Source organism: Protopterus annectens, chromosome 11.part0 (assembly GCF_019279795.1).
Source record: "Protopterus annectens isolate FY-2018-M chromosome 11.part0, PAN1.0, whole genome shotgun sequence".
Lineage (NCBI taxonomy): Eukaryota > Metazoa > Chordata > Ceratodontiformes > Protopteridae > Protopterus > Protopterus annectens.
The window spans coordinates 269,164,082-269,174,081 of NC_056745.1; positions in this window are offsets into that span (position 1 = coordinate 269,164,082).

A 10,000-nucleotide genomic window follows, 5' to 3' on the forward strand; every position below is an offset into this window, starting at 1 on the left:
AGTTGTAAAAGTAAATGAGAAAAAAATACATATACTTGACAGTTTTGAACAATATTTTATGGTAACTGGAGAGAGTCAGCCAAGTAAATGAATATTGGTATGGTTGGCAGGGCCAGGATCTTTACATTGCATAGGATGCCATTTGTCCAAAATCCCATTCTGTTGACTCTGGATGTGTATGCTGCAACAATACGGCAATATTAGACAGCCTGGTAGGTTAGATCTCTACTGAGTGATGTCTGAGGGCATCACTATTCTTGATATAGGATGGTCAAAAATGAGAGGTACAGATTCTGCAAGCATATAAGCCCTCCAAAAAGCACATAGTATGTTGCATGCTGTAACATTTCTGATTTTTGTATGACTTGGGGGTTGTTGAATAAAAGCTGCAGCAGCATTTATATTGCTTTTCATTATTTTTCTTTATTAATTGCATTGAAGAATGAATTCGTCCTTTAATAGGTCTGGATTGTGTAATATGTACACTTAACATGTTGCATTTTAGTAATATATCTGTGCAATGTCTTCTTTACAGCCTCCAGCAAATGCAAAGGAATTTACATTTGTTAAGTCATGTAGTCTGCATTATTTGGAGTGAGTGATGATCACAACCATCTGATCTTCAGCATCCATTATGCAGCCCTTGATGTGTATTACTGTGACAATCTTCTGTACCAGATCAGATTGTTAAGGATTTCTGCATTTAGTTAAAAACTGTTAGCTGTCTGGCAGTAAGTGTGAATGACTAAGGCTTCAGCTTGTTAACATGATGCTTCCTGTTCCACGGGTGCAGGGTTTGAACCTTTTCCCTGTAATTTAACTACTATGTGATCCTGAGCAAACCACTTAACCAGATAGTGCTTTGGAGCAATTGGGGATTTTGGCTAGGCTCCTTAATCGTCTCCAGGACTGCATACCTAGTAACTAAGTATAATTCTGTTGTTGCTATTTGCCAGCCATTTACTACTGCATAGCTGATGTAGTTCAGGAAATGTTATGGCAATATCATCTGTACTACAATTCTTTATTGCAAAATTGGTCATTTATTCTTCAAGGGCAGCAGCACTGCATTTGTAAATGAAACACTAAAATGCAAAGTTGTTTGCCAACAGCAATATTTGCATTAGTTATAACTCCCTTTAATGTGGAATTAGTCAGATGACTTATTTATTCAGAGATTATGTGTATTAACTTAGCATATGTTATCAGATGGTTGCTATATCGTATGCTCTCATCATAGATATTCTTGTATTTAAACTACATATGACTGATTCTTATGGCCTTAAGATGTGATGCCAGTGATTATTATACAATTTCATGTAGTTCATCCAAAGTTATCAATAAGCTATGTGTAAATTATGTTTTCATAACAATAAGGAGTATACACAGTCAATAAAATGTCTATAAAGATTGGTGGGATTAGGGGATATTTGTGGATGGAAGTAACTTATGTTCTTATTATCCGGTCAATTTTAAATAGTTTTTTAAAAATTGAGAGAGTGTGTGAATTAAGTTGGTGGAATATTTTGGCTGCTGTGTGTTTTATGTGAAATAAATTTGAAATATGTCATTTTGGTCATTATTGTTGTTTTTATTAATTTTCAGACACATACATCTGAGAAAGATGCAGTCAACAATTCAGCTATAATTGCTCAGTTTGGGAATATCTTTAGATAAAAATGGCTGACCCTGTGAGCTGATAAAGTTCAAAAGTTATCTGTCTGTCACTGCTGGACTAGTGTGCATTTCTGTAAAGCAAATTGTAATACTTTACTGTGGTCATTTTATCTCAATCAGAAGTGATCTGTACATTGTCAATAATGTGTCCATAATTGTTGAGTACAGATATTGATGGATTATTTTTGATTTGCCCTTTATGGGTGAAAAGTTGTAGAATGGGTACCTTTGACATTATTATCATTAACAGTGACAGCGGTGCAACAGGTAGTGCACTTCCTTTAGATGCAGAAGGCCTTGGTATTTATTCACACACCAGAAAGCTGGATTGCTGACACTGCAGCTCATCAGAAATCCATGCTGCATTCCTTATTATACCACATCATTTGATCTTTCTCAATATCATCATTTTTTTATTTTCCATGTTGGTAATTTTTCTTTGTAATTTTTTAAAAAATTTTCATGCAAATATTCTTTTTCTGTTTTTTTTTGTCACTGCTCAGCATCTTTTGAACTTGCATTTAAATATTCTCACTATTAAGTTCTCATTCTCTTACTTTGCTCACTTTAATACTCTGTAAAAGTTTAAATAAACAGAATAAACAACTGGCTTCAGTAATCCCAACCCCCCTTCCGCTTCACTCATTTTCAACAAACCTCCTTTCACTGGGTTTAATCTTGAACCCCATGTGAAAGAAAACACTAATTGCAAAATTTCATTTTCATATTGTTCTGGGGGTCATATAAATATTTGACATATATGCCACTTTCCCATTAATACCATATTCATCAGATAAATCTTTTTCTTAGGTGCTAATCTATATGTCTTCCACAGAACAAATATTTCTTTCATTTCTTTTATCAGACCCTCCCATTGCATTACAACTCCATTATTTTTCTAGACTGTATTCCTAGCAAAGATACTTCATTCATTGAAAAATACCCCTCCAATTTTCACCACATCGCCACAACCCTTAATTTTATCTTTATTCAGGGTCATTCTCATTTCCTTTGAACATCTATTCAGACAAACCAACACTTCTCCCATCTATATTTGGTATTAACAACTATAACTATATCTCTGTGTAGGTCAAAACTTTTAGATTCACTACCTCCTTTTGCATCACATATCTAGCATCTTTCATTTTATAAGCTACTTTACTCACCATTGCATTCATTACCAATGCAAACAATATTTCATTCATGGGTCATCCTTGTCTTATACCATACTTCATGTAAATTTCTTCATTCACCCAGCAATTCACTAATACTCTCACTATATTACTATGAAATGCTGACATACACACTCTAACATTTCTATTACATGTTCCATTCTTCTCCATAACATGCTATAATGTATCGTTTCCTACTGTATCAAATGCCTTGCTAATATCACCTATTTTAAGTTTCACATCCTCCCTTTTATTTACGTTATCCACAAATTTTCTCACAACTAATACCAGTTTTTGACATCACTTCCCTTTTATACCATATATGCTTTCTTCCATAAAGTCCCTCATCATTCTTTACGTTCTCATCTGCATTACTCTCATAAAAATTATAACCTGTGTTTCTTAATTCTTCTCCTCCTTCTTCTATATAAATTTTAATAATTCAGGACATTTATAAAATACTATCTTTGCCAATTCATTAATGTCTTATACATTCCATACCCTGTACCATCTGGGCCTGATACTGAATCATCATTTACTTTGCTATGTACTGCAACTAATTCACTAGTATTAATTTATTTTTTCAGTTTTTTTCCTTAGCTCATTCTTGATTATTTCCACTCTCTCTTATCTTCCATTTCTTACTCTTATACATTATTTTCCACATGATGCACTTACAATACTTACAATTTTCTCATGTTCTTTTTACCTCTCCTTGTAAATGTTTTCATTTTCCTCATTATATTAATATCACTCTTTGCTATTTTACCCAAATACACAGATGCTTCCTACTTTCTTCCTTGTAAATAATGTTTGCCTAAACAGTAATGCCTTAATTTCTTCTCATTTTTTTCATTATATTTTTTTCCATATCATATTACCCTTTTGTATTATTCTCTAAATTTTCTAAAACATTTCTATACATTTTCCCATTTTTCACTTTCTTTCCCATTCTTACCTCATCCTGTCACTAAAAAGCACAATTTATACTTCATTTTAAATTCAATCCACCATTCAGATCAGTTTTTATAGAAGTCCTTCATAGTTATATGATCCTGCCATAACTACAATACTTCCAATTTCATCCCATGATTTCTAATGTATTCTTTTTATTCCCTTTCCTATTTTAATATACTCCCCGTATTTCATCACCTCCAGCCATACTGCTAAAAGGTCTGAAAAAATAAACATCACAAGTGTATCAGCATCTACAACCTCCAAGCCTTCTGATAATACAAAATAATCAGTTTCAGATCCAAGTGTCCCACCTTCTATAAATCAATTGACTTTTTCCACACAACTAGTTTACCGTATTTTAACACTTTTTATTACATCTTTCCCTTTTTATAACATACCATTAAATCATAATTAAAGTATTCTATTATAATTTTCATGTTAACAACCACACAGTCTAATATTTAATGAACCAGATTCTCTCTTTCATTGCTAGTTACATGTGGATATATACTATAATTCTATAAATTTGTTATCTCCACCTCACATCCACAACAGCTAACCTTTCCATCCTTACCAACATTACATCTAATATTTTCAGGGTTTTCATACAACACAGTCACTCCACAACAACTTTTACTTCCTAAGTTCCATATTATATTTCCACCCACAATTTTAAATGTTTACAGTCCTTCTTTACTTGTCTGTAAACTTTATGTGACAGAATAACATTCACATCACATTTAGCACACCATTCCAGCATTTTTCTTATTCTTATGATGTTAATACTGTTCACATTTACTGAAAGTACTCTAAAATTGTTATTTTTCCTTCTTTTTAAGTTTAGAAGAAATATTTTAAAATTTTTATTTTATTGTGTTTTACTGTTTCCCAAATTGAATATGTTTCCTGAGTTTATAAACAAATAAACCTTGATTTTCAGAATTAGATTTTTCACTAGCTAGAAGTTCAAAAATATTAGTGTCAATGCCTTCTCTTAAACCATTTTCCTTCATGTACTCTCTTTCTCTCTCTCCTCATTATTCCCTTCATATTTCTTCTTCTTCTTCTACAGTTTCTGCTTCATGCTCTTTTCCAGTCGGTATGTTCTTCCTTTTCTCTTTCTTTTTCATTGTTTATTGTTTGCTCCTGACAATCCACCCAAAAGCATCCGATTTTATACAGCCTGCATTCAGGCACACGCCTTCTTGTTGTTCATTCTTTCTCCCACACTGGTTACATTGTATCTTATCACAATCATTAATTAAATGACAAAAGTCCCTTCAAAAGGAACATTTTTTTAGGCTGACCAGCATATCTTGTCCCTCTATGACTAGACACAAAAATAATACTTGGCAAATGATTCACCATATTTTCCTTTTTTTCACATTCCAAACAGCTTCTACCCCCACCCTCCATTCTATAAGTTTTTCTCACCTAACTTTTACAATGTTATCAATGTTTGCACACAAAGCCTGCATGCATTTTTAACATTTTTTTCACATCCCCTTCTTCCAGTTCATCAGTTCTAAACTGCAAAATAGCATTTTTTTAAACATTTAAGTTACTACCAGAAAACAAATAATTGTTCCATGGACAAATGTCCTTTGTTTTGATACACAGTTCCAGAAAGTTTACAATTAGTCTCTCAGTTTCAAATGTTAAGCACATAAAAGTCTTTGTTCCAATATTAAGAAAAGACCAAATGTGTTGAACTTTAAAACCCAGAAAAATTAACAAATTGTTCCATACATAATATGTGCCTATTACAGTGTCATTGTTTGCACTTGTTCTTGTTCTCACAATTGGTCTTCTCTTAAAAAAATATCCTTATAGTAGTTTGACACTTTCCTTTTTTGCCTGCTGTCACTGCTGCATTTGTTTTAGTTACTGCATTATCTGCTGCCACAAAACTAGACACCTCAGTTTATTGTTGGTTTCTTCTTTTACTTTCTGTTACTACTGCATAAGTTTTAACTGCTACATTCTCTGCTGCCACACCTGGTTCTTCTCCACATTACCATCCTCAGCACTTCTGAATAAAGTTATCAGCCATCACACCCCATGAAACAGCAGAACTGTCACCTGGCTCATTCTGCTTGATTATTTTAACAGAACATCATCTGCAAGCCCTCCTGACACCAGTTTTAACTGCAACACTTGAACAGACTCACTTCCTTCCTTCTCAATTGAGACCCCTAAATGCTGCTCATTTGTATCATTTGTAGCATCCACCACACAGGAATCTTTGTTTACATTCTGACGCTCCATATCAAATATTTTTTTCTGCTAATTCTCATTTTCCACCTCCAAACTCTCCATAGCTTTTCTCTCCTCCTCCTCCATGCTGCCGCTTCCTTTACTGCCTCTTCCTTGTAATTGTAGAAGCTCTCCAGTGCCATCTAGCAGATCCAAAGAGTAGGGGATGCCCTGGTCAGATTTCTTCTAGTAGTATAAATACCATCTCTGCTCTTCCCCGAAAAGAGGCTACTAGCTCATATATGTGGTTCCTATCAGTTTGGTCAGGCATGGCTAAGATTGACCTGCTTATCATCAACTTACATTGGTCAACACTGTCTATGGGCCCTCCCTCATAAATCATACAATCTCAGAGTTAGTATATATAACAGGCAGGAGGTAGGGGGTCCAGGGAGCACTTCACCCTGCAAACAACACTCTTGTTTTGTTTTTTATGTTCTGAAGATTTGCCTTGGAGCATGAGCAGTAGCATGTCAACATGGTTTTGTCAATGTGTGCCGACATTAAGCATGTCAATATTTATGTGTATCGATTATTATTAGATCCATATTATATATATATATATATATATATATATATATATATATATATATATATATATATATTAATTATGAATTTTAGAGGGGTTTGATGTAAATAAGTCTCATTTTTGTATAGTGGATGAGTATGTAATGAGATAATAGCTGCATTTTTTTTCAGAGATGATACCTACAAGTTTCAGCAGGTTGTAATGTACTTTGAGTCCAAGTCCAACAGTGAACTATGAGCAGATCATCAGAAAAACTGGCATTTTATAAGCTCAGTGAGTGAGTTCACTTTTGCAAGCATTCCTTACCTACTTCATGCCACTATGCAGCACCACCATACCAAAGCATTAAGGGACATGTTTGTTCATATTGTGTTTGCTATCAGTTAAGTTGCAGGAGACCACAAAACCTTTTGCTGCAGGATGCAGCAGTCATGACTTACATTTGACAACTTACAGACCTTAAACCCTTAACAAGCAGGCAATGATAACACCTAGCAATGTCTAAGCAGAAATGGGAGTGAGTTTTAGAGATGATAATCTTGGATGATATCTGAATTTATTTCTTGGAAGTCCAATTACAAAAATTGCATAGGTGCATAAAGAATGATAAAAGAAAAGATAATGCCCTGCTTGTACAGCACTAGTTACTGGCTTTAGACTGGCAGTGTTGTATTTGATAGTAATTTGATGAAGCTGTAAAATAATTGCAGAAGAGCATTTCCATGTGCAATAGCTAAGTAGCTCAGTTTAAACCTATGGTAAAGAATTTTACGCCATTGTGCAACATTTCTTTCAGGTGCTGTTGCCTCATTTACTTTGTCATTCTTGCTACACATCTTGGAATCACATTCAAATCTGTCCACTCCTTAGAGAAAATGGTTCAAACTACCTGGAATGAGGCAAAAAATACTAGGTAAAACACTGCCCTTCCTTTCAAGAATGGAAAATAGCATACATATTGCAATTTTTGTCTTCTCTAAAACCTGAAAGACATATTTTGTAGAGGAAGGAACTTTCCAGTTTTTTCAGGTTTCTATTTTCACGTCTTTAACAGTAGAGTAACAATACTCTCTGGAATTCTGTGTGATATAGTCCGTAATGCTTTTTTATCTTTGATTGTTAGCTGAGGCTACTCCTATGTATTTTAATGTTGGGTTATACATTGCAGTATCATACTACAGTGAGTACAATTGACATAAATATAAATTTTTTTCCATTAGTCTTAAAAGCATGTTATAGTTGCACTGCTTTTGGAAGTTATTGGATATAACTTCTGTTACATATGAACCTAGTCTATTTTATGGAAGGTTGCTTTCTTTGAATATGTAGCATTAGCCAGCCTAGAAACCTTTTAAAGATGCTAAATTTAAAATACCAAATTTCTATAAAAGTTTCACGTTCGTTAAAACCTGCTCAGTAATTAAAATACACAAAACGGGTAATGCTGTTCTTTTTCCCCTGTTACTTGTACAGAAATGTTGTATATGCTACAATATAGAATATGTGAATGACATCTCCTTTTAAGCATTTGCCTAAAGTGACACTAAGGAAGGAGAATGAAAACCCCAAGATAATGCTTTTTCTGGTAATTACATTTATATGTGTTTCATCCTGTTTGGACAGTGATCTACTTAGAAAAAGTTGTCTTAAGCATTGCTCTATTTTAACACTTCAGAGTGCAAAAGAACACATCATACACCATATAGAGTGTTCATGCAATGACTTATCAGGATGCAATGAATTACTAATCAGATTTGCAGTACATGAAAGGTTCTTAGAAAAATAATCACACTTATTGTAAATAAAATATGCCTTCACTTAGTAGAATGAAATATAGGTGCTTCCCTCTCTCTGTCATATACTTGGTGGTCAACTACCAGCTCATCAAAGGCACTGCTCAACAGCAAACTTTGAGTATGTGCTTTAATGTAAACACATTCATTGGCAACATGCTGATTAGTGTGGATGCCTGCAGGTAAGTGAAATCTGTCCTGCATACAAATGGGTCACTTCCTATATAAGACAGATTTCATGAGTTTAAGTGTGTGTAAAGGTGTCAATGAGTTTGATTGTGTGTGTGTGTTGTGTGTGTGAGTGTGTGTGTGTGTGTGTGTGTGTGTGTGTGTGTGTGTGTGTGTGTGTGTGTGTGTGTGTGTGTGTGTGTGTGTAAGAATGCCATGCTTATCATTATGAGTGTGTGTGTGTGTGTGTGTGTGTGTGTGTGTGTGTGTGTGTGTGTGTGTGTGTGTGTGTGTGTGTGTGTGTGTGTGTGTGTGTGCATATGGGTCTGAGTGAGTGACTGAGTGACTGGAGATTTCTCTGGTTTGGTTTCTGTGTGCGATGAAAAATGTGATGTGCTTGTTAGGGTTTATTTATTTATCTTTAAACGTCACTGCCTGCTGGCCATCAGTGCCCCCCCCCCCCATGACCTGTCTGTCCCACTTGTTTCTCACAGTTCCCCCATGGGGCAAAAGCTAACTATAGAGGACTCATCCAGGCAGACATTAAGATTTCCTCCTACCCCCAAGACCTCCAAGCAATTCCTTGGCAGATTTTAAGACATGTTATAGTTGAAAGTCTTTTGTTGGAAGAGCATATAAGCTTCACCTGAGTGACTTTTCATTAACCAGTACTACTATGTCATGGCTGCATGTACCTCCAGCCCTAGACCATCAAGACATCCTACTGGATGTCAGTCAACCAGTGAGCCAAGCTCCATCTCTTCCCCAGGCTTGGAGAAATGTACACCACTTACTCCTTTCCCCCCAGTGAGCATGTGTGCATTTGAAAGTTTGGCTGTTTGGTGTGTGTGTGTGTGTGTGTGTGTGTGTGTGTGTGTGTGTGTGTGTGTGTGTGTGTGTGTGTGTGTGTGTGTGTGTGTGTGCCTAAGCGTGCTCACACACACCCATACACATGTGCATGCATGTATGTGTGTTTGTGTGCATGTATGCCTGTGTGTACATGTGTTTGTGTGTGCGTGCACGTGTGTGTGAGTGTGCATGCATGTATGTGTGTGTACATGTGCATGCATATCTGTATGTGCACGTGTTTGTGTGTGTGTGTGTGTGTGTGCGTGCGTGCGTGCGTGCGTGTGTGTGTGTGTGTGTGTGTGTGTGTGTGTGTGTGTGTGTGTGTGTGTGTGTATGTGCATGAGCACATGTGTAAAATAGAGAATGGAGGCTGGAGTTGTGAGTGATGTGAATGTTGTGTGAGATGGGTACCTGTGTGGCTATGTGTTCTGTGTTGCACTTATCCCATTTTTAGTGCAATATCAGAGTTAGTTATATTAATTTTGATGTGGGTAGGATGAGAGCTTGCACGTCACAGGGTGTGTTGCAGACTTGCTGTCCTCATAGTTTGTGTGCAGTTGTATTCTGTGCTTTTGGTTTGCAGCTGTTGAGTGATGTTT